We start from the raw sequence: 26,495 nt of genomic DNA, 5'->3' as shown, positions 1-26,495 counted from the left end.
GTAACACCATTTTAAAGCATGAGGTTTAAATTTACTTTCTGTAGCAGAGAAGTCAAAATTTCCCCAGATGGCCCATTTGCTATTAAAGGGTAATGGTCCAAACCAGCCTGCTTTGGATGTGCATCATCATGAGCCTTCCTCTGTGGGCCAGTGAAGCTAAATTTGCTTTACAGTCTGTAGGCCCATCCATTTTATTAGGAGGAGATGAGGGAAGCAAAGAGGCCAGGGTCTTTGGATAATGTCCCCAACTCTTGCCCATTCTGTTTGCTCACTGAAATGAAGGAAGCTGCACACACAGCTGCAGAGGCTGCAGGCCTTGGTGGGCTGAGCCTAGAGGAGAGGCTTGGAGACTGGTTGGAGGAACCAGGGAGTGGTGTTTGCTGAGCCAGGTTTCTTAGGGACAGCAGCTTCTCCATGCAGAGCCTGGAGGCCTGAGAGTGGAGGGGGAGCCTGGGATCCCCGGGGCCTCCTGTTGGCCAGAGGATGTGTGGGTGCAGGACACAGAAGCAGGAGTCAGAGCCGGCAAAGACCTGACCTCCTCCAAAGTGAGCCTATCCTGGTGACAACAAGCCAGGGTGAGGCTGTGCTAGGATGTGTGTGGCAGGCTTTCCTGCACCTTGGGTCTTTGCTTTGAACTGAGATTAGGGCACGTTGTACATTGACTTGGGGTGAATTTGCACTTCTGTTTATTTGGCTGCAGTGAAAAGAATAGCCACCCCTCCCCCTCCAGGCTCAGTCACCACTTAGCAAGCGGGGTTGGGAGGTTTTTATTATTTTTTTTGGTGGGTCTTCTGCTGAGCAGTCCTGTCCACGAGGACAGGACCATCTGTGTGTTTCAGGCAGCACTCAGAGAGATTGATGTGACTAACCCAGGGCAGTTTGTAAATCATCTGTGGCTTCTGCATATCTTGCTTTCCATTTCCTTCACTTCCTCCTTTCAACTTTGCTCTGAATAATTGGGAGATGATTTATCGGAGCCTTCTCTGAGCAACAGGCTGTTAAATCCGGGCTCTGCTAGGCTACCTGGTCTGGGCCATGGCCAGGATGTCCCACCAGCTGCGTTTTGGCCCTTCTCGCTTTAGGAGGTGGGTAAGAGGTTTCCATGTTCTTGTGCAAGCAGCCGAGCACATACGTTTAAACAATGCCCAAGGCAGCTCAAGCAGGGCCGGAACTCACCTTTTCAGTAGGTAAGAGAAGCAGAGCGCAATTCTAACCGCCTCCACGCCTAGCTGTGGAAGCCTTGGAATCACCGGATGGAGTGCAGGGCAGCCTATTCTTTACAGCCAGAGTCTGACTGGTAAAGACGCCGTGTTTGTCCTTCAGGAAGTGACCAGACCCTCAACCTGGAGAAGGGCCATTTATTTTCTGTTGGAAGATTCATTCTATTTATTTACTTTTTACCAAGGTGAGCACTAAGTTATGACCGAGCGTACTTTATTGCCAACATCTTGGGGCCCAGGGCTGGACTGTGTGATGTGTTAAGTTCAGAGATGGCGAAGAGAAGGCATCAGGCAGGCAGGGTCTGCAAACACGCTGATGAATCATTCCAGGTGATTTGGGGATTGGTTCTCGGGCAAGCCAAAGACCCAGAGGTGTCAGCTGCTGGGTGTTCCCTCAGGGCTGTCTCAGGTCAACCTGAGCCTAAAGTCCTGCTGCTCCAGGTCACTCCTTCCACCTCAGAGGGCAGAAAGTGCCGCTGGAGAGGTGATGTGTGGACACTGGTGGACACTGCATCCTTGGTGGTCTCATCCTCATCTGTTGCTCTCTTCCTGGCCCCAGAGCAGCTGCACCTCCCGCTTGGGGATGGCCACATGGGTGGGTTCCCCTATGTAGCTCATGTCTACCACCAGTGACCGCCTGTGACTTTCCTTCAGTGTAAGTGTCACAGGTGCCCAGTCTCCACCTGGGTCCCTCCGGGAACAGACATGAAAAGAGCCACATGCTGGGCATGCCGTATCCAGCTGCAGTTCCCTTCTGGGAAGGGTTTCTGTTTCTCCTCCTGAAATGAAACTCAGCAGGGAATCATGCAAAGCTGCATCTAGTTGGGCAGCGTGGAGTTGAAAATCACCCAAACTGATGAATTAGGGTAAAAAAATTCAGCAGCAGTGGATTGCTTGAGATATTCATTCACTCATTCCTATTGATTCATTGATTCATTGATCCAAGGGCTGTTTACCTGGATGCTTTCTGGGCAAAGAGGAAAATCAGATGAGGGTAATATTCATTGCCTGTCTCCAAAGAACTTACACTCTAGCCAGGGAGGTTATGTATAAATTTATTAGCAGTATTTTGTACTTCTGGAGTGCTTCGTGTGGAATTTTAGTGGACATAGATTACAATTTTTTAAAAATAAAGTTTTTTTAATGCTGTTTATTGTACAATCTTGTGATATGTTTACTGTAAAATGTTAAAATTTTAGGGGTTATTGAGACTTTTTATAACCTAAATATATGCCCAGTTTCAATGCATTCCACAAAGCATTGAGAAGAAGATATAATCCTATATTAAATTTACCTCTGCTGCTCTCATTAACTCTGTCTTTAGTTCAATTTCCATCATTCTATTTTTTACTGGGTTATGTATTCTTTATCAAGATTTATAGGTTTATTCTTGTATGAATACCATACTGTTTAATTAGTGAAGCTATAATTTGCTTTCCTCCTTGCATATTGATCTTCTTTTACAAATTGTTTTGTTTAATTTAATCAGTTTATGTTTGCAGGTGGATTTCAGAATCATTCTGCTAAGGTCTAAAAAAGAAAGTCTCACAGGGATTTATTTAGATTTTTTAATTCTTTAGTAAATTCCAGTGACAACTATTTTCTGGAAAAATTATCCATTTTATTTAGATTTTCAAATGTATGTCAAATTGTGTATAATAGAACCACATATTTTTAAAATTTCTATTATCTTAGTTGTTTTTTCCATTTTCAATTTTGTACATTTGTGATTTCTTTATGGATTATTGTGGTTTCTTCTATTAAAAAATGAGCTGCAGATTTATTTATCAATGATACTATTTTTCTGTTTCTAATTAATTATTTTTAGCCTTTAACTTTATCATTCTACTATTTTTCAAAAGTATTTTTATCTTTTTACTTATTTTGGGTGTTATATTCTTTTAAAATTTATTGACTGGAAGAATTCTTATGTAATTTATTTTATTTTTCATAATGAGAAATGGGGATGTTGGCAGAGTTCGGTACTTTTTGGTATGTTGTGTTCTCATTTTTGTTAATTCTTAAAGTGTCTATAATCACATTAAAATTTTTTTTCTGACTCATTAGTTATTTAGGAGAGTATTTTGTAATCTCCAGGCGGTTGGAGACTTTTTATCAATTCATTTCTATTCATTATTCTTTTTTTAAATTGCATTTTAATCAGATTTTGTTGACTGTAAAATTTTTAGTCTTTAGAGCTATTGAGAGTTTCTTTCTAACCTAATATATTCCCAGTTTTGGTAAATACTCCACGAAGCATCAAAAAGAAGATGTATTACTTCTCTCTCTTTACACATAAATACTATGCACTTGACTTTTTTATTTATATTTTTCAAACGCTTTAAGTATTCATCTTTTAAAAAAATATTATTTTGTTAAACAGTGATATGACAGTAGAAGGCTGTTAAATTTTCTGAATTTCTAATAGTTTTTATGTTAAATTCTTCAGAATAACTGGTAGTTTTTAGGTTGTCTTGTTTTATGATTTCTACATCATGTGTTTCCTTGCTGTTTGTTCCTTGTCCCAAAAGAGTTTTAAGGTAGATTCTTTCTTTATCTTTTTTGGGCTACATCTGTATCATTTCCTATTAAATTGTATAGTGATTTTGAATACAAATATCTCATTTTGAATTCTTCTAAAAGTGGCTGGTTACTTTTAATCTGCTCAAATACAGTAACTATGGAATTTGTTCCTGCAATTATCAATGTGACAATCCTCTTTAATTAACACAATAACCACTATTTATTTCTCCATATATAACAAGAAATTTGGGGGACTTTCACTTTCTAGTTCTTTTGAAATTCTATTTTTCCTGACTTTGTTAATTTAATTATCAGTTTGTAGATTCAGATTGTTGTCTTTTATGATCATTATTATTACTTTTCTATATAAATATATTTAAAAAATTTGTTTTGGGCTCTTGCATTCAGTTTTTAAATCATATTTCAGCAATTATCCCAAATAATACATTATTTAAAATTTTTTTATTGTGAAATATAACATTTTACAAAAAAGCAATAAATTTCCAAGTACATTTTGACAAGTAGTTATAGAATAGATTTTTAAGTTTAGCATGGGTTACAGTTTCACGATTTTTCATTTTTTCTTCTAGTTGCTCTAAGACACTGGAGACCAAAAGATATACCAATATAATGATTTGGCAGTTATACTCATTTGTTAAATCCTATCTTCTCTATTAAACTCCTCTTTCTCTTTTTATTTCTTTTTTTGAGAAAAATAACATATACAAAAAAAGCAATAAATTTCAAAGTATATTGCAACAATTAGTTGTAGAATGGATTTTAGAGCTTGGCATGGGTTACAGTTCCACAATTTTAGGTTTTTACTCCTAGCTGCTCTAAGGTACTGAGACTAAAAGACATATCAACATAATATTCAGCATTCACAGTCGTTTGTTTAACTGTACCTTCTCTGTATAACTCCACCATCATCTTTGATCTTTCTCCCACTCTTTAGGGGTATTTGGGCTATGCCCATTCTAGCTTTTTCATGTTGGAAGGGGCTGTTGGTAATATGGAATAAAGGGATGGAACTAGCTGATATTTGGAAAGGTTGGCACCTCTGCATTTCAGGACTTATATGGTCCAGGGACCCATCTGGAGGCTGTAGGTTTCTGGAAAGTTACCCTAGCGCATGGAACCTTTGTAGAATCTTAGATAATGCCCCAGGTATTCTTTAAGATTGGGAGGAATGGTTTTGGTTGGGATTTGGCAAGTTATCATAGGTAGCAATGTCTAACTGAAGCTTGCGTAGGTCACTTCTACTCTATTTGAACTCTCCCAGCCACGGATACTTTATTTGTTGACTTCTTTTTTCCCTGTTGGTCAGGATGGCATTGTTGATCCCACTGTGCCAGGGCCAGGCTCATCCTTGGGAATCATCTCCCATGCTGCGAGGGAGACTTTCACCCCTGGATGTCATGCCCCACATAGGGGGTAGGGCAATGGTTTCACTTGCAGAGTTGGGCTTAGAGAGAGAAAGAAAGAGGACACATCTGAGCAAAAAAAGACGTCCTCAGGAGGTGACTCATAGGCATACCTATAGGTAGGCTAAGCTTCTCCACTACATACATAAGCTGCACAAGAGTAAGCCTCAAGATCAAGGTCTTGGCCTATTGACTTGGGTGCTCTTAATGTTTGACGTAGTATCCAGGGTTTCCCCAGTGCTAAAGTCTAATAGTTCCATATTTTTTCTCCCATCCCTCAAGGGACTTTGCCAATACTTTTTGATTATCTGCTTAATATACTCTGGGATGTATCCAGGCATTCCATAAAGCTATACAGGATTAAAGGCCCTCATTGTTTTTCTGGGCTCCCTGTGTTTCACTTGTTCAAATGAGCTATCCAGATAGGTTGAGTTAGATTATGTGCTACTGCAAATTTAGGTTCTGGGTGAAAATTTAGGTTCTGGACAAAACAAACCTTTCTTCCTTTGGTCTCAGACAATGTCTTCCTTACTCCTGTATTCTGAATTACCTTCATCCCGACCTGGCCAGCTTCATTCTTCTCTTTATTCCCAGGTTATACATACATGAAATAGCCTCTCTCTGGACTAAATGTGACTGCCGTTAAGAGCTTACAATCTAGGCCTCAGTCCACCACTCGACTTCTCAGTGCATCTTCCAGCCACCTCCATCTACTGGGCCTCATGCATAACATCCAAATTCTGTGGCCCATTTTTAGATAATTTTGTTGTTCCCAAGAGAAAGATAACCAGTCAACACAATCTCACCAAATAGAAAATCCAAACCTCCCCCTAACTATTTTCCCTTCTCCCAGTATATGCCCCTGGTGTTGCTGTGGTACTGTTGATATTTTCTTGTTAAACATAGCCCCTAGCATGCAGTAGGTATTCTCCCTATAGCATGCAGGGTATTCCCCCTATCTCCTGAAATTACACACTCTTTGTACAAAATTCATACCTTTGCAGTAATGCATGCAAGAACTTATTTATATTTGTAGTGTTAATTGGTGTAACCCATGAGTTTATACCACCCCTTTGAATCATGTTCACCTTCAATACGGTAATATTACTTATAGACCCACTAGAGAACTGCCTTCACTTCTATCTATTCCCTTACATTTAAGTTCAACCTCATTAGCTAACTGTTCGTCCATCTCAAGCTTTAGTGTATCTCTAGGTCCTCTATATTCTGTATTATAAGCCTCTGATTTTACCTTTACCATGGTCATAAAAGTGGAATCATACAGTATCTCTCCTTTTGTGTCTGGCTTATTTCACTCAGCATTATGTCCTCAAGGCTCATACATTATTAAGAAGATTTAGTGCACATGACCAGCCTTTAAAAAAACATAGCTTGTCTGTACTCAAATTCATACCTGTGGATTCTTCTTTATGTAGTCTTGTTTGTATCGTCAAGAATTTTTTTTTTCCTGGAAAGGTATGTAACTTTTACCTTTCTTCTGCTTTCATGTAGGAGTAGTGCTTGAGTGGGTAGAGAGTTCTTGGTTCACTAGAACGCTCAAGACCTAGAACTTTTGCCTATTGGTATTTAGTGTTGGGGACAAATGTGTAACCAGCCAAATCTTTGTATCTTGGTTGATTACTTCTTGTTTAAACTTCTAATAATGATAAAACTCTTAACAGTAACACTTACTAGGTTCTTCTTATATGCCAGTTTTATGCAACCATTTCATAGTCATTAACTCATTTAACTCTTCAAGACCCAAATAATGGGTATCATTATTTGCCTTGAGACATTTTTAAAATTTATTCTTAAAAGGTCATTGTGAAATATCTGAGCATGAGTATTTTACATTATTTTTGCCAATAACGTGGTTAATTCCTGAGATCTGCAGTTTCAGGTCTTGTTTATAGCTCAGATTAGTTTTCTCGCACCCCTTTGATGGTTGCATTTTCTTTTTTCTTCTTTAGGATTACCTCTCCATCTAATGCTAGATCTTCATTCTTTGTTCCCATATTACATGGCCCTTCTCACATCATTTTTCTCTATTGTACTTCTGCATTTCAGGAAGATGTCTCAAATTTGTCTTCCCCATCACCAGTTTAGTTGTCTGCCACCTTTCTTTCTTTTACTTTTTTTTTTAATGTGGGCAGGCACTGGGAATCGAACCCGGGTCCTCTGGAATGGCAGGCAAGCATTCTTGCCTGCTGAGCCACCGTGGCCTGCCCTGCCATCTTTCTTTAAAAAATTATTTATAGCCTTTGAAGTAGATTTTCATTATGGATAACATTTTCAGTGTCCTTGTAGCCTGGTTTTATCTCAGTAGCTCCCCACCCCCTTTGTTTCTTTTTAAAACTTTTCAATTGAAGTAAAATACAAAAAAGTATTAATGTATGACTGAATTAACTAAAAAAATGAGCCCTTGTGTAACTTCCACCCAGCTTAAGGAATAGAACATTGCTAACACACCAAAGCCCCCATAAGTCCCTTCCTGATAACATTTCCTCAAAGATAAACCACTACCCTGACTTAATCTCATTGTTTAATTGTTTGTGTTTTCCTTTTATGTAAATGAAATCATACTATGTATGTTCTTTTATATCCAGCTTCTTTTCCTCAATATTACATTTGACTCAGCCATGTTTTTGAGGGTGGCTGAAGTTCATTCATTTTCATTAATATATAGTGTTCCACTGTATATAAATATCCCTTGATTTGTTCATGCATTCTGCTCTGGATGGATATTTGGGTTGTTTCCAGCTTGAGGCCATGCGGATGGAATCCAGCCTGAGATCTTAAGGCCTGCTTTCTCATAGCTCTGTCCCCCTGTTTTTCTGAGGTCATGCATTGTTTTTAATTTTCTCCCAATCCTTTGTCTTATTCAGAACAACTTGTACACAGTTTAGGAAAACCTCTTCTGCTTTTGGTCAAAATTATATATTTTTCTATAATAAAAGTTTTTTTTTTTCTCCCAGATGATGCCACCTTTGTTTCGCATTAGAAAATCTTTTTGTATGATTCATTTTGCTTTTTTCCCCTGCTATTTTGCACTGTCACTCAACAATAGAAAGTTATTTGCAGGCCCAGCATTTGTCCACAGAAGGGGTTACCAAAGTATTTTTGCCTTCGCCACTTTATCGCAGGCCTGGGATTTTCCCCCGTCTTCAGGCCCAGACTGGGGAGAGGTTGCTATGCAGCCACAACTCCAGTTTCTAGAAGACGTTCATCTAGTCCACGCTTCTGGGCAGAGGCGAGGTCTGGATTGTGTCCACTCCTGGGTTTGCTTACTATGCCACGGAGCTATAACCCTTCTTTGTTTCTTCCCCTTCCCTGCTCTCCTCACTGTTCCTCAACTAGCGTCCAGCACTCAGTGATTCCCAGCTCCATGCGGGTCCTCACTGTTCCCTGCAAACAGTCCAAGATGGGACGTGTCAACCCATGACCATAGTTACTCTCAGAGTAGCTTTCTTCACCTAGGGCAAGTTTTGGGACAGGGAGCTTGAGACTATTATCCTGGTTCAGTGCCTCAGGCTGCTGCGGTCACACTGAGCCAATCACGCCTGCTCTGCGCATGCGCATGAGGGCTAAGGGCTCTCTCTGGAGCTAGAACAGTGGGCCTGCACTGAGAGGGGTGGGGAAGAGGACAGCCGGGGCGCCATGAGACCCTATAGCTTTTGAGTAGCTTATTTTTCTTGATTTGGTAATTGCCCCTTAACTGTTTCCTAGAGATTTGAGAAAGATGTTTCTGTGGGTTGTTCAAAGCTTCTGTTGGGTGATGGAACCCTTAAATTTCTCACTCTGTCATCTTTGTGGTCTGTTCTCAGTAATTCCACATCTGGTTCTTTTTCATAGTTTCTGTTTCTTCGCTGAGATACTGTATGCTGAGCTGCTAATAAAGTATCTCATTAAGACCATGTTTTGTATAATTCTTTGAACATATTTTCCTGTATGTGTAATAGCTGCTTTAAAGTCTTTAAGTGCTGAATGTAACATCTGGGCTCTAGACCATCTCAGAATTGGCTTCTATGGAGTCTTTTTAGACTGTGGTCAAATTTTCCCGTTTGTTTGCATGGCTAATAATATTCGAGTGTATGCTGGACATTGTGACAGCTATGTTGTAGAGCGTCTGAGTTCTATGATCTTCCTCTGAAGAGTGTTTATTGTTGCTCTAATAGGCAGTTCAATCACCGGCTGACCACTTTCTACTTGTAAGCTTTGCTTTATGCTTTCTTAGGGCAGATTTTCGAGATCCTCAAGCCCTTCCAACTTGTCCGAGACTCTACTTCCAATCTCTGTCTTTCACGCAGATCTTGTCAGACATTGGTTTTGGGTTTTGTTAGCATGACTTCTTCTTACTCCTCAGGTGTGGTCTTTTTAGTATCTCAGCTGGATGCCTGGGGTGTTGAGATTTTTTTAATATCTCCTAGTGCTGCCTGGGTTCTTATATCTCTGTTTTGTTATCAAACTCATAGCGACTCCTCTCTGGTAAGCCTGGTTTAACCTCAGCTTGCACAAGGGCTACCAGCCCTGAGCCAGATATTCATGGGAAACTACGTGAGACTTCTGAGGCCCCTCTTTACATAGTTTTCACCTCTTTGCTGCCCTAACCCACAGTTGCTACCCCATTTATCTACCCCAATGTCTTATTTCTGCCTCTTAAGCTCAATGTGACCATCACGATGAGCATGGGCTCACAATCATTGGGTGATAGCTAGGAAACCATCCCTAGACAGAGTCAATGTTTACATGGGGCTCATGGTGTGAATTTCCCTTCTCCCTGCTATCGTAGTCTCTTACTGCCTATTGTGTGTTGCCTAAAAATGGTTGCCTTGTATATTTCGTCCAGTGTCATGGTTATATAGGATGGAAGGGCTGTTCTTGTACCTTTGTCATAGTCAGAAGTCTATTATTAATTACTAAAAATGTTTTTGAACTTTAACAGTTAAAAGTAATTTACAGAAAATATAGTGCTTCACCCTTTAACAGTCCACTTCTGCTTATAATTCTAGAACAGCTCTCCACAGCCTCTGGCCGTATTAGCTATAGCCAAATGCTCTAGCAAGGCATACGAGGTCCTGTGTGGCCTGAACCTTTGCTTTATTTTTTTTTATCAGGTTCATCATCCTGTTTTCCCTCCAAATGGTGTCTTGCTGCATCGAGAGCTTCCCCACTTTTCTGCCTTCGTTTGTGTGGCTTCTGCCTGAAATATTCTTTTATGCCTTTGTCTTCCTGGGAAACAACTATTCATTTTTAAGTTTCAGCTCTGTCCTTGTTGTCATCATCATCATAATCAGCAGCATAGCTGAAGTTTATTGAGTGCATACTACGTGCTAGGAACCGATCAAAGCACTCACTTAGTCCTTTCAACAATCTTAGGACGTAGGTACTATTAGTAGAAGTTAAGTACCCTTGTCCAAGGTCACATGATTAGCCAGCGTGGGAACTGGGATTCAAACTAGGCCACCTGTCTTCAGAGCCCAGGCTTATTAACTTGTATACTCTGAATTCTTTTCCCTGCTAGATACGACCCTTTGTGACTTGCCTGTTCCCATCACATCACTATCATATATATCACTGCCACCCTATGACACATGGGTGAGAACTTGGCTGATTAATCCAACTTTCAGTGGGTGGAGAGATATTTTTAAAGCTCTGTGTGAGGCCAGTGTGCTCCTTACTAAGAGCAGAGGCTCATGGCAACCCAGGAAAGGCTGGTGGCAAGGATAAGGGAGATGCAGAAGGGGGCGGGGGCTGAGCTACTGGGCTCCTGCGTGGGGAGCTCTGAAGGGCCCTTCCCCATTCTGACCCCCTATCAGGTCCATCCTGTATTTCCGTGTAAGGAATATATCCATCCCCCTCCTTTTTACCTCCTCTCCTTTTGATGGTTGATTTAAAGATCCCAGAGACACATGCTTCTTGTCTTTTTTTGAGACACTTCTCTTGACACGCTTTTGAAGAGGGGGGCTTTAAGGAGGCAGAAGCGTTACTGTTCTATTAAGTGACATGCACAACTCACATCTCAGAAGGCTGATGGTTCAAAGCTTTCTTCTCCAGAGGCGATAGAACCTACACAATGAATCTCATCTCCCGACGACAGTGGGAGTGGCTCATATACAGCTTTGCTCCTTAACAATGAACCTTACAATCTGAGTCTTTTATCTGCCTGGGTACCTTCCTCCTGAAGGCTTGACCTGCCTTTGAGCCTCAAGAAGGAAGCCTTTTGTGGAGAGCTGTGAAGCTTTGTTAGCAAAGGAGGGAGAGATTTCTCTGATCGTGGCCACTTCCAGGGAACCCCTCCTTAAAGGGATGTTTGGCTAAGTTTTCCAGTAGTTGTATGCATCTTTTTCTGGAAATATATTCAGTTAACTGTGGCGAAGAAGGAGGGAAACCTAAGCATCTTCCCTTATTCATTGTAATATATATGCTGCCAGCTTTCCAAAGTGATCAGACATTGTATTATAAAAGAAGAAACATAAACTGCAAAGACCGTCAGAGTAGAAACAGTAAATAAGAATCTACATTCAAAGGGGAGAAAGAAAATATGATAACCCCTTAAGCAAATACATTTAATGTGAATGAGCATTAAATTTACCTCCCATCTTCCAACTGGTGGAGGCAAAAAGGAACACAAAACAAGTTACCTTCTTCTAATGACAGGGTGTAGTGAGTATCCCATTGGAAGAAGAGTTTTCGCAACTGAATTATAAATATAATTATAATTATAAATTATAAACAGAGACATTGGTGGTTTTCAATCTTTTCTTGCTCTCCAATTCCTGAGATTTCCTTTTTAAGTATTTCTACTAATAAATAGTGGTTTATGAGGTGGTGGTTCTCAAGGAAGAGAGAGGTGCTGATATCAATGATTCTCTGGGTGTAGAGGAACAAGGATATGTTGTAGTTTAGAAAGCATTTCCACCGCAGAATCCTAAGTGCCCCCTATAGAATTTGTTTCTCTGGTTCTCACTCCTAAGAACTCTGCTTGAGATGATAGCATGGTAGGGAAGTTTCCAGATTCTGGGCAATAAAGCATGAACTTGACTTGGATGCTTGAGAGGCAGGAGTTACCAGTCCACTCATCTCTCCCATTAGATAACCTTTCTATGCTCCCTGTGGAGGCTTTAACCTCCCAAAGAATTGCATCCTAATAGATCTACTAAGGTAATTAAGCTCCACCGAGCTTTTCCAGATAACTAAATGAGTTAACCTGTTGAGCAGAACTGTTTAGCATTATCCATCTGGAGGCTGAATAGTATTTGCCAAAACCCATCATTTTGACGTTGGCTTCATTGATACCGAGCTGTTTCTCTTGGTAGTAATTGGCCAACAGTAGGTTCAGCTGTTTCCCGGGACTATTTAGGTATGTGATATTAACAGCACGTTCTAGAAGGGATGGCTCACTGGTCTTCCCTCCTCAGGATGCCATCCAGGATATCTAAACACTGCTCCAAATCATTTAAAATCAAGTGAGGAGGTAGGATACAGCCGTTTAAAACCATTTAAAATACAAATTTGCTCTATCACGATTGCCATTTCTGCTTTCCCTAAGCAGAAAGAACCTTGAATTCACATTGAGACTTGTATGGCTTTATTGTGGTATAAGAAGTTACCCCAAAACTTGCTGGTTTAAAATAACAAACATTTGTTATGTCACAGTTTTCGTGGGCCAGGAAGTGGGGAGTGGCTTGGATGGTTGGTCCCAGCTCCGGGTCTCTTCAGAGGTTTCAGTTAAGATGTCAGCTGGGACTGCAGTCTCCCAAAGGCTTGACTGAAGCTGGAAAACCTACGTCCAAACTCACTCACAGGGCTATTGGTTAGGGTCTTTGGGTTCTTTCTTTGAGGACCTCTCCATAAAACTGCTTGAGTGACTGTGACCTTGTTTCAAGTGTCACACATGTCACTTCTACCACATCAATTCATTAAAAACAAGCTTCTAAGTACAGCTCACACTTAAGGCAAGCAGAATGAGATTTTGAAATTTTGAAGGGAGGTATATCAAAGAATTAGTGGATATATTTTCAAATCACCAAAATACCTTATAAATGAGCTTGGAGATGGTGTCTAGCTATTGAATTGAAGGCAAATGATAAGTCAAGAAATGATCCACAAATTTCTAAAACCCTACTTAGCAGTTTTCTTTATGAAGAAGAAGAGGATACCAATGGTCATTGCTACAAATCAAAATTAAAGACTGACTGATCTTTATGGAGTTGGGACTGTGACATCCCCCAAATTTGGTTTCCTATCTCAGGTGTGCCATTTAGCAGCTGCACAGAGACAGCTGTTTCCCTAATATCCTTTCTTCCTTAGCAGGAGAACTCTTAGTTGGAAAACCGGCTGCTTAGAAGAGAACTCCATTTCCTAGTCTCCCTGAGAGTTAGCTGTGACTATGTCAGTAAGTTCTGGACAAGGAGATATCAGTTAAAGCAACATTTGGCAACATTTGTCCACTTTTCCTCTCCTTTATCCTTTCCTACTTCCTATACCTGGAATGGTAATGTCATATCTGACACCAGGAAAATAAGGAGACTTACCCTTGGATGACAGCAGTGATCTGGTAGGGGTATGGGTGTCTTTGGAGAGTGGTACAGAGAGAAAAAAAGTCTGCTTTGTTTTTTGTTATTCATAGTTGCACCTAAACCCAACTGATGCAAGAGCTGTGTGACCTCAGACAAGCTATTCAATCTCTAAACCTAGTTTCCAATTTCGTAACATGGGTCTTACATATCACACTGCTTTTAAGAGGCTCATGCTTACTGTTTTTGAGCAGGATGTTTGCTGTAGAGGATTAGGAATAATGGATCTGTAATTTGGAAACATTGGACGTTTGTCCTTTTTCTAATGTAAGTAGACTATCTTTTGAATTCAGGGCTTGAAATTGAAAGGGAGAGGCTCAACCAGGCAAACGGGAAGAGCCGAAAGGGAAGGCTGAATGGTGGAGACCCCAGAGGCCCCAGGAGGACACTAACCTTTGGTGACTTGGTCTCATCTTTGAGGCAGGGCCCAGATATGATATGTTAATCCCTGTGAACAAGCCCAGGGAAAGTCCAGGCACATGGTGACTTCTCAGGGACACTTGTTGAATAAATGAATGCTGACTTTTCTGAGCAGTGAGGTGAGTGAAAAACTTAGCTACCTATTCAGGGTTATCCATTCTTCACTGAGAGTGATATTGGGATAACATATATGGTGGTGAAGCATGGTTGCTGATGCACGGCATTTGGAGTCAAGTGGCTTACTTCAACTGTCCATGAGTCTTGGTGTTCTCACCTGTGCAATGTAGATGAGAGTGTAGACTTGATAGGAATAAAATGAGATGATCAATGCAAGTGAGTTACTACTGCGATAGTATTTGACATGAAGTAAGAGCCCAAGTAATAGTAATAGTAATTATTGAGGTGGTGACGATGATGATGACAGAGCACACCCAAAGGATTGTCACTCCAATCCTGGGACAAGTGGTAGCTCTTTAGAGGGAAAAGCAAAATGCTAGCTGGTATCTGAGGCTGTGAGGACACATCCACCCGGGGACCTGAATGACCCTAATTGGAGAGGCCAGTCAGTGTGGAGAAGGGTCTGAACACACCATCACAATTCCGTGTTCAAGCTCTAAGCCCATAATGACACCTTTCCTACTCGCCCTACCCAAAGACCCTGTCCTGACTGGTTTGGAGGTAAACTCTGAATTGTCCAAGAAAGGAGAAGAAAACGAGCTAAGACCTTGGGTTCTCCTGAGAGACGATACTGGGATCCTATAAGGCCTGGGCCTTGATGAGGGAAACAGCTATGGATGGCTGAAAATCCAGACCTTCCATGTCCTTACTGTCGTGCTTTGAGGATCAGGAGTGAACAATCCTGTACATTTCATCTTTTACAATAAGCAGACATCACATACTGGACTTATACGGGTTGGTGTAGAGGCAGTGATGGGAGACGGGGAGGCTGAAATCACGGCTGGATTACCAGAACTTACTCTCTTTTGAAAAAGGGACTTTGGCAGCCCTTTGAGTTCAAATGTATTGGAAAGAGGATTTCCATTCCTTCATATCTGAGGTGTGAGGTTACGTTTGAATAATGTTGGTAGCTGGAAATGTGAGAGCCCAAATGTCAGCTCAGCCATATGTAGCTTCAACGTCAGCTCAGCCATATGTAGCTTCTGTATATTTTAGCAGCCCTTGTTTTCTGTGATGCTCCCTTCCTAGTTTATTCTCACTCCCCTAAGAGTTCCAATAACCTCATCTGGTTAAAATTCAGGCCATTGTTTTTTTTCTTTTTGGCATGGGCAGGCACCAAGAAGCGAACCCACATTTCTGGCATGGCAGGAGAGAGCTCTGCCATTGAGCCACTGTGGCCCGCCCCCAGGCCATTGCTATTTAAATGTTCCTTTCAAACTCTAAACATTAACTCCAGTATTAAGTTATTATTTGCCATGATAAAGTTTTATGGCAAGAGTGAGAAAAGTAGTTTGTTTCTGTAAAGCTGATAAAAAGAGTGGCCCAGGATGTAAGATACCGCTGGCCTAGGGAGTGTACCACCCTTGGCATGCTAAGGTACAGCAATGGTTCTCAAGCTGGTGCCAGTTGGTAGGTACTTTGCTAGTTATTATTCTGCTGGTTTCCAGTGAAATGAACCTAGTGGCATGGAGCACAGGTCAGATCACTGCAGTGATGCCTAACATCTCCCCTAGTCTAGAGCACTTTAGAGAGACCAGGCCATAAAATCCTTGGTCTGGTGCCCCCAAACAATTTGTAGGAGGGTTCATATGCCATCTGGTGCTAGGTGAAGGGAGTCATGGGCACAAGCCTGCGAACTCAGTGTTTCCTACATCTCTGTTGTGCCTTTCTTCAGAGAGTGATGTGTACTTTCCTAGCTAGCGCCTCAGAAAACTTTCTGGGGATTTCAGGTGCCTGATTGGACCCAGTTTAATGTTACTTTCTTTGAGAACCCTTCAGTGGTGCCATCTATTTCTGGGAAAATTGCCTTGAGCTGGCTGCCGACTTCCCTTGCCAGATTTTGGGGACCCTGAACAGGTAACTTAAGAAACGTGGCCTTCCTTTTTTTTTTTTTTTAATTTGTAACTTTAATACATTGAATTTTAAGCATAATAAGCCCAAGTGATTGTAAGAACGAAACAACAACCATCTTTGGGCATTAAAAAGGCTCATGTTGACAAGACAGTGGTTTAATTGCTCCCATCACCTGTAAAAGGAAAAAACTGGGCTTTAGGAGATTCCTTAAATGGGATTTATGAAGACAGAGGCCCAATAAAACGTCACAGAATGGCAGAGCAGAGGTGGCAGAGCTCTGGTTTCTGGATTTGCAGGTCCTCCCACGTCATCAGGCTAGCTGTTCTAATGCATCTGTGAACTAAGAGGCTTGCCTATGTTCTATCTGTCAGCTAGAGATGACAAATAAAGCATGGTAATTAGCTACCTAGAATAAGGTTGCCCACCTCTTTTATTAGGATAATACATTTTATGATAAGTGTAGGTCTTACTGGGCATCCCTTAATTTTTGGCTTACTTTTTTTCCTCGATAAATGTTTACTTGATGAACACATGAAGAATAAACAAAAGAGGCAATGAAAGAATGGTGAAGTGGTGAGTCTTGAGTGGCTCTTCAAACCAGCCTTCCCCTGTACTCAGGCCTAGCATTCTGGCCATGGTGCCCATTTGCTGTAAATGCACCCAAGCACTCAGGTGCCACTACAATTCACCACTGGGCAAGACACAGGGTCCCCTGCCTCTGCAAGTCAGGATGGCTACAGCTGTGCCAAGGCAGGATCTGCACGCTGTATTCCTCTCAGAAGGTGAGGTCCTTGAGTTTCCACATGGCCTGGACTGCTTCAAATTCCAAGTGAAGATGGAAAAGGAAAAGGCAACTGCAGCCCAGGTCGCATCTCTCCTTTTGTTCAACAGGTTGTCCTTGGGCTTGGAGACCATCCACTCCTTGGCCAGGCAGCAGATGCCTGGAAGGCTAAGATGCCCAGTCAAGCAGGACACGAATCTGCAGGAAGTTCAAGTCCAGGGAAAGGTAGAGCAGGCAGGTGATCACAGTGAGCAGACCCAGGCCACGCTGGAGATGCAGGCGTTGGGGATGCAGTTGTAGATGCTGAACTCCTCATCCTTGAGGGGCTGTTGAGGTAGTCCTCACTCAGGATGGGACTGAACTCCACAATGGAAAACACCTAAGACATAACGGGAAGGATGGTGTGCAGTTGCCTGACCAGGGTGTGGGGGCCAAATGGACCCCCAGCTTTGCTGGCTCCAACACACCTCCTTCCATCTGCACCAAGTGTAGCCCTCTTGGTGGGCTTGACCCTTTTGTGCCTGGGCTAGTTGTCAATGAATTGGATTTGAATCCTTGCTCTGTCATCTATGAGCTATATCACCCTAGGTAAGTTGAGTGCATTCTCTGATGCTTGATTTTCCCACCTGCCAAATGGATAAATTCAAACAGTAAGGAGGAGGGTTCTTTAAGATTCTAAGGCAATAATATACTTGAAAGTTATTTGCATTAAATAACACTTTATATCTGCAGGAGAAGTTGTGGGTTTGCATAAAATCCAGAATTCCCATACATCACCCTATTATCAACACTTTGCTTTGGTGTGTTACATTTGTTACAATGGAAGGAAGTACATTTTATTATTGTACTATTAACCATAGTCCATAGCTTAATTTAGGTTTCACTGTTCGTGTTGTATATAGTTCCACAGATTAAAAAAACAATTTATTCAAGTAGCACACACACAACCTAAAATTTCCCATTTTAACCACATTCAAATATATAATTCAGTGTTGTTAATGTTTACAGTGTTGTGCTACCATCACGGGCATCCATCACCAAAACTTTCCCATCATCCTAAATAGAAACTCTGTATTTTAAGCCTTAACTCCCTATTCCCTATGTTCACCTCATCCCCTGTTAATCTATATTCTGACTCTATCAGTTTGCTTATTCTAATTGTTTCATATCAGTAAGGTCATACAGTGTTTGTCCTTTTGTGTCTGGTTTATTTCACTTTCATGATGTTTTCAGGGTTCATTCATGTTGTTGCATATATCAAGACTCCGTTCTTTTTAAGGGCTGAATTATATTCCATTATGTGTATATACCACATTTTGCTTATCCATTCATCAGTAGTTGGATACTGGGCTGCTTCCTTTTTTGGAAATTATGAATAATGTTGCTATGAACATTGGTGTGTGAATATCAGTTTGATTCACTCCTTTCAATTCTTTTGGGTATATACCTAGAAGTGGCATAGCCAGGTCAAATAGTAATTCTATACTCAATTTTCTGAGGCACCGCCAAACTTTCTTCCATAGTGACTGTACCATTTTACGCTCCCACCAGCAATAGATGAGTGTCCCTGTTTCTGCACATCCTCTCAAGCACTTGTAATTATCTGGTTTTTAAACAGTAGCAATTCTAGTGACTATAAAATGGTATCTTGTTGTGGTTTTGACTTATGTTTCCCTAATGGCTAATGATGTTGAGCATCCTTTCATATACTTTTCAGTCATTGGTATACCTTCTTTGGAAAAATGTCTATTCAAGTCTTTTGCCATTTTTCATTGGGTTCTTTGTCTTTTCGTTGTTCAGTTGTAGGATTTCTTTATATATTCTGGATATTAAACCCTTATCAAATATTTGGTTTCCGAATATTTGGTTTCCAAATATTTCCTCCCATTGTGTAGGTTGTTGTTTCACTTTCATGATAAAGTCCTTTGAGGAGCAAAAGTTTTAAATTTTGATGAGGCCTCATTTATCTATGTTTTCTGTTTTTGTTTGTGCTTTGGGTGTAAGGTCTTAGAAACCATTGCCTAACACAAAGTCCTGAAGATGCCTCCCTATGTTTTCTTCTAAGAGTTTTACAGTTATGGCTCTTATATTTAGGTCTTTGATACATTTTTGTTGATTTTTGTATATGGAGTGAGGCAAGGGTCCACCTTTACTCTTTGGCAAGTGAAGATCCAGTTTCCCAACATCATTTGTTGAAGAGAGAATCCACTGCTTAGCTGAATTCATTTTTATTAGCTCTAGGAGATTGGTTGTGGATTTTCAGGAGTTTTCAGTAGGATTATGTCGTCTACAAATAGAGAAAGTTTTACTTAATCTTTTCCTATTTGAATGCCTTTTGCTTCTTTTTCTTACGTAATTGCTCTGGCTAGACCTTCCAGTACAATGTGGTAACAATGGGTGACCTTGTCTTATTCCTGATCTTAGAGGTAAAAAGTTCAGTCTTTCACTATTAAGTATAATGCCAGCTGTGGGTTTTTCATATTGAGGAAGTTTCCTTGTTTTCCTAGCTTTCTAAGTGTTTTTATCAAGAAGAGGTGCAGAGTTTTTTCAAATGCCTTTTCTGCATCAATGGAGATGATCATATATTCTTTTTCCCTTACATTCTGTTATTGTGGCATATTTCATTAATTGATTTTCTTATGTTGAATCATTCTTGCATACTTAGGATGAATCCCACTTGATCATGGCATATAAATCTTTTAATGTGCTATTGGATTCTGTTTGTTTGCATTTTGTTGAAGTTTTTTTTTTGCATCTGTATTCATAAGAGAGAGTGATTTGTAATACTCTTTTCTTGTGATATCTATTTAACTTTGGTATTTGCTTCATAGAATGAATTAGGGAGTGTTCCCTCTTCTTCAAGTTTTTGTAAGAGTTGGCAGAGGATTGGTGTTAATTCTTCTTGGAATGTTTGGTAAGATTCCCCTTTGAAGCTTGCTGGTCTTGGGCTTTCTTTTTGGGGAGGCTTTTTGTTGCTTCCATGGACCGAAGCTCAAAGGATATTAAGAAATGATGAGAGAAAGAGACGGGATCAGAGGGTCTGAAGATCAGGGATAACAGACAACAGACCACTTTATTCTTAACCAGATCCTGCTTATATACTGCAGGGTGTCAAAAGGCATGCATGCATTTCCTGAGGGAACAGTGTGCTTATCTTTCAGTGCTCTCTTCCTTCATAAAGATAACCATTTGGGGTAAACAAGCATTCTCTTCCTCCCAGACTGTTCTACGTAAAGTAGATAACAATCTCCACAGTTTACTGCCACTGCCACCCTAACTGCCAGCCAGCTGCTCCCAACAAATTCCGCAGGTCTTGTTTTAACCTTTGCTTCTACAGCTTTTGGTTACTGATTTGATCTCTTTATTAGTTATTGACTTGTTGAGACCTGTTTATTCTTGAGTTAGTGTAGTAGTTTGTGTGTTTCTACAAATTTGTCCATTTTATCTAGGTTATTTAATTTATTGATGTACAGTTATTCAGAGTGTCCTCTTATAGTTCTTTTTATTTTGGTGGGATTGGTAGGAATGTCTCTTTCTTTATTTATAATTGTAGCAATTTGTTTCCCTTCTCTTTTTTCTTTGTCAGTTTAGCTAAAAGTTTGTCAATTTTATTAATCTTCTAAAAGAACCAACTTTTGGTTTTGTTGATTCTATTGGTTTTTTTTAACCTTTTCATTTATCTGGTTCTAATCTTTGTTATTTCCTTCCTTTTGCTCACTTTGTTTTAATTTGCTCTTCTTTTTCTGCTTCTCCCAGTTTTGAGGATAGGTTCTGATTTGGAATCTTTCTTCTTCTTTAATGTACACTTCTAGAGCAATATATTTCTCTTTCATCACTGCTGTTGCTGCATTTCATAAGCTTTAGTATGTTGTAGTTTCATTTTCATTCACCTCAAGATATCGCCTAATTTCCCTCTGAATTTCTCTTTCACCCATTAGTTGTTTAAGAATACATTATTTTTCACATACTTGTGAGTTTTCCATTTCTCCCTCAGCTGTTGATCTCTAGCGTTGTTCTATTATAGTCAGAGAAGATACATTACATGATTTCAATAATTTTAAATTTACTGAGACTTGTTTTGTGACTTAAGATATGGTCTGTCATGGAGAATGATCCATGTGTGTTCAAGAATTTATTCTGTTGTTGTTGGGCAAAGCATTCTGTATATGTCTATTAGGTCCAGTTTGTTTAGAATATTGTTCTAGTCATGTATTTCCTTACTGGTCTTCTGTCTAGATTTTCTTTCTGTTGTTGACAGTAGTGTATCAAAGCCTCCTACTGTTAATGTACAACCATCAAGTTCTCCCTTCAAATCTGTCAGTATTTGCTTCATATATTTTGGGGCTCTGTTATTAGGAGCATATGTGTTTATAACAGTTACATTTTTATGTTGAATTGACACTTTTCTTGTTGAATGACCATCTTCATCCCTTGTAAACTTTTTTGTTTTAAATTCCATTTTATCTGACATTAGTATAGCTATCCTGCTCTCTTTTGGTTACTACTTGCACGGTCTATATTTTTCTGTACTTTCACTTGCAGCCTACTTATGTCTTTGAATTTAAGGTTAATCTCCTATAGAAAGCATATAGTTGGATCATCTATTTTTTAATCCATTTTGCCAATCTCTGCCTTTTGACTGGAGAGTTGAATCCATTTACACTGAAGTCAGTATTGATAAGACAGAACTCTTTTCTGCCATTTTTCAATTTAATAAGTCTTGTATCTTGTTTTTTGTCCCTCAGTTCTTCCATTACTACCTCCTATTATATTTATTTGGTATTTTTGTATTGTACCATATTGAATCCCTTCTAATTTCTGTCTGGACTTATTTTTCATACATTTCCCTTGTGATTACTATGGGGTTAAATTTTACCATCCTAAATATATAACAATCATGTGATTTGATAATAACTTGGCATCGGTAGCATACACATACACTATACCTATACCTGTCTGTCCCCCCAACTATTTTATACTTGTTACAAATTGTATCTCTGTTCATTGAATTTCCCAAATCATAGATTTATTATTTCTTTTTATGCATTTGCATTTAGTACTTGTAGGAAGTAAGAAGTAGTTATACACCAAAAACACTATACATAGTACTGGCATGTATTATTACCCAAATAGTTACCTTTTCTGGAGATCATTTTTTCTTTTTGCCACTTTGAAACCTAGTGTCCTTTCTTTTCAGTTTGAAGAACTCCCTTTATTCTGGCTTGTAGGGCAGGTGTAGTGGCAACGAGCTCTCTCAGCTTTTGTTTATCTGGGAATATCTTAATCTCTCCCTCATTTTTGTGAGACAGTCTCACCAGATGTAAAATTCTTGGTTGGAAATTGCTTTTTTTTTTTTTTTAGCTCTTTAAGTATTTCACACCACTACCTTCTTGTCTCCATGGTTTCTGATGAGGAATTAGCACGTAATCGAATTGGGATTCCCTTGTACACGACATGTTGATTTTTGCTTGCAGCTCTTGGAACTCCTTGTCCTTTGAATTCAACAGTTTGATCAATATTTGTTGGGCATATTTCCTTTTTCAGGTTTATCTTGTTAGGTGTTCTCTGGACTTCTTAGATGTGCATAGTCACATCATTTGCTCCATTTGCAGAGTTTTCATCATTATTTCTTTGACTATTCCTTCTTCCCCTTTCTCTCTTTCTTCTCCTTCTGGGACCCACACATGTGTATATTGTTATACTTGATGTGTCCCCGAGGTCTCTTAGGCTATTTTTGCTTTTCATAATTCTTTTTTCTTTCTGCTCGTCAGCTTGACTCATTTCAATTGTTGTCTCCGAGTTTGCTGATTCTTCTTCTGTCAGCTCTAATCTGCTTTGAAACTCTCCTGGGAATTTTTCATTTTGGCTATTGCAGTCTTTAACTCAAGTAGTTCTGTTTAATTCCTTTTGAAAATTTCCATCTCTTTATTGAGATTCTCATAGTACCCATTCATTGCTTTCCTGATATCCTTTTGTTCTTTCTGTGTATTTTCCTTAATTTCCTTTAGCATATTGAAAATCATTTGTTTTAAAAAGTCTGTCTGGTAAAGCCACAGTCTGGCCTTCTTTGCTGATGTTCCCTGGATTTTCACCCTCTTCCTTTGGATGAACAATCTTTTCCTATTTCTTGGTTTGTCTTGCAATCTTTTGTTGTACATTGTACATGTTAATATTTTATTAAATATTCACTCTGGGATTTACTGCCAGATTTTCTCGAGTTTATTAAGAGCTGGTGATATGACTGAGATTTTCTTGAGTGTCAGCCTGTCTATCAGGAATGTCTGCCCAAGGTGAATGCAAAGTGCAGGGTCCTCCCTCTCCTTTCTGAGCTTGCCTCTTGTCTTGTGCATGTACTTGATAGTGGTCTTATGAATTTCCCTCTTAGCATGAATTTAATGCCCTCTCTACTTCCCAGGAAAGAGACTGTTCCCTCTCCTGGGTGTTCTACTGCAGGACTAACAGCAGGTAAGCCATTGCCCCAAGCTGTCCAGTGCAATGGTTTCTTACACTATTTTTGTTATCTCAAGCTGCATCTGCCTGGAGTACAAATTTGGGGGGTGGGGGCAGAGGGCACTCCAGAAGGGAGTCTCCCAAGTCATTGTTTCCCAGCTAGAGCAAGGGCAGAGATGCACAAAGAGAGCACTAGCTGGCTCCAAATTGCCCTGGAGAAGGGATGAAGAAGGGCCCTGGAAGGACTCCAGGAGCTTCTTCCTTAGCTCCCCAAAGCTGTGCTTTCCTAACTCTGCCCCTTCCCAGCCAGGGCAGCCCTTCAGCTATCTTCCACAGCTCTGCAGAAGCATGAATCGTAACACCTCCTCTGCCACCTTTGTCTGGGGCAGGTAGGAACAGTGGATGCCATCAGAGCCGGGCCCCTAGCTATCCAAAGTAGCTAATCAAAGGCCTTGATCAGCAATCAGCCCATGCCTACCCCGATCTTGGGGAAGTAGATTTTTATGTCCCTTTCTGACATCAGAAAGGAATGGCATGCAAGTGGGGTCTGGGTGATGGTGAATTCCATGCAGAGAGAATTCTCTGCTGGTATTCACCCTAATTTCCCACCCTCTTTCTCCTGCTCTTCCCTGGATGCTGTGCACTGTTGTCCTAGACACTGGAGTTTTGAGATAGTTGATTCATGCAGTTTCTGCCCATTTAACTGTTATTCTGGTGGAGGGACTGATTCCTCAAGTTTCCTACTCTGCCGTCTTCCCACCATGCTCCTGTTTCAGGTTTTGAATTCTTGAAAGTTAATATTAGTCTATCTCCAGGGCAGCTTATGAAGTTGCTAGAGGGCAGGCTGGAGAATGTTTTAAATCAGGGTCTCCCAACCTGGTATCTTTATCTCCTGGAATTTCTGAATGTCTTGCAAGTTTATGACATTTTTTTTTCTGGGAAGAACATCCGTAAGTTTTATCATATTCTTAAAGGATTCAACAAAAGGATAACAACAGCTATTAATGGCTATGCTCCATGAACTGAACCTCTCTTATGTCTGACACCTACCTAAGGTTTTTCTTTTGTTTTGCTTTTAGTGGGAAGCTTAGACAAGGTGTGTTGATGCCTGCTAGTGAGGCCCTACTCATATTTTAAAATAGTGCATTGATGGAGGGGTAGAAATGATTTAAGAGGACTGTGTCTGGAGGCTGGAGCACAAAACAGAAGCCCATTTGTGTAGTCATGGGAGAAATGGTGAGAGCCTCAACTTAGGAAGTAGCAGTGAGCTGGGAAGGTGTGAACTTTGGAAATTAAAAATACAATTGGTTGTGTTTCCGCCATCACAAATAACTTTGTGAGACATTGTTTATTATACCCATTTTACATATGAGAAAAATTGGTGTTGAAGCGATTCAATTATTTGCCCAAGGTCACACAGTTAGTAATTGGTGGAACTGGGATTCACTCTCATATTCATACTCAGCTTATCTGACTCCAAGGTCTATGCTCTTAATTAACTACCATATTGTACTATCTCCACTGTCAGCAAGTCTTGAAGATGTCTTGGCTTGGGGCTGGGTGAGGAGAGAGAGGTATTAGGGACATGCTTTGGGAAACTGAATGCAGAGTGGGGTCACACATTGAGACAAGGACATCAGCATTTGAATAGGTGTAAGAAGAAGAAGATGAGACCTGAGGGTCATCTGAATTGAAATGACCAAAGGGTTCTTTTTTAAAAATGTGTTTTTATTTAGATATCTTCATGCACCATACTGTCCATCCAAAGTACACAATCAATGGCTCACAGTATCATCACATTGTTGTGTATTCATCACCGTGATCATTTTTAGAACATTTGCATCATTCCAGAAAAAGAAATAAAAACTAAAAAGAAAAAGTCCATACATCCCATACCCTCACTCCTCCTTCTCATTGTCCACTAGTATTTCAAGCTACCTTATTTTTTTTTACCCCTTATGCTGCCCCATTATTTATTTATTGTCTTTATTTTTTTACTCGTCTATTCACACCCCTGATAAAGGGAGCATCAGCCACTAGGTTTTCACAATCACTCAGTCACACTGTAAAAGCAATATCATTATACAGTCATCTTCAAGAAACATGGCTACTGGAACACAGCTCCATAATTTCAGGTACTTCTCTGTAGCCACTCGAATGTACCACAAACTAAAAAGGGATATCTATAATGTATAAGAATAACCTCCAGGATAACCTCTTGACTCTGTTTGAAACTTTCAGCTGCTGACACTTTATTTTGTCTCATTTCTCTCTTCCCCCTTTTGGTCAAGAAGGTTTTCTCAATCCCTTGATGCTGGGTCCTGGCTCATTCCGGAATTTCTGTCCCATGTTGCCAGGGAGGTCTAAACCCCTGGGAGTCATGTCCCACGTAGAGGGGGAAGGGCAGTAAGTTCACTTCCCCTGTCAGCTTAGAGAAAGAGACCACATCTGAGCAACAAAAGAGCTTCTCTAGGGGTGACTCTTAGGCCTCATTTTAAGTAGGCTTAGCCTATCCTTTTCAGGAATAAGTTTCATAAGGGCAAACCCCAAGATCGAGGGCTCAGCCTATTGATTTGGTTATCCTCACTGCTTGCAAGAATATAAAAAGTTCTAGGGGGTTCTTAAAAAATGAATTCAGAAGCTCAAAGCATTTAGGCCATAGATAGATATTTTAGAGTCTTCATTATAGTAAAGTGATGAATAAAGGAAAAAAGGCCAAAGACCAATCAGCTCCTTTGATCTTGAGGGGTTACTGGTGAGCTGGGGACTGTGAATGTCCACTTCCCCTGCTAAGCTTTGTCATGTCCTTTAACTGTACTTTATATGCCATATTTGGAGCCCCCGGGTTGTCATTAGTATCCTCAAAGTCAAACTCCTCCATCAAAGGAAAAACTCTTCTGCATTACAAGAAATAGGTCACTTATTTATATTCAGATAGTTTGGTTTATTGATTGACACAGTGTCCCTCTCTTTCAAATTGGTTGTTTGCACCAGAAGCTCACCTGAACCCATTAGCTGTTTGATTTTAAAAGAATTTGTTCTGAGTTTTGTGACCTCCCTAATCTCTTTT

General features: G+C 40.2%; 1 protein-coding gene and 1 pseudogene across 1 annotated transcript in view; one reads left to right on the top strand and one right to left on the bottom strand.

Annotated features, from left to right (window-relative positions):
• Positions 1–26,495, top strand: part of CALN1 (calneuron 1) — a 360,848-nt gene that overhangs the window by 882 nt on the left and 333,471 nt on the right. The gene's annotated exons all lie outside the window — the stretch shown is intronic.
• Positions 16,880–26,495, bottom strand: part of LOC143667787 (synaptogyrin-1 pseudogene) — a 45,227-nt pseudogene continuing 35,611 nt past the window's right edge.

This window comes from Tamandua tetradactyla, chromosome 23 (genome assembly GCF_023851605.1).
Source record: "Tamandua tetradactyla isolate mTamTet1 chromosome 23, mTamTet1.pri, whole genome shotgun sequence".
Taxonomy (NCBI): domain Eukaryota; kingdom Metazoa; phylum Chordata; class Mammalia; order Pilosa; family Myrmecophagidae; genus Tamandua; species Tamandua tetradactyla.
Note: the sequence above shows the minus strand (reverse complement) of the source record. Positions and strands in the feature narration are given on the sequence as shown.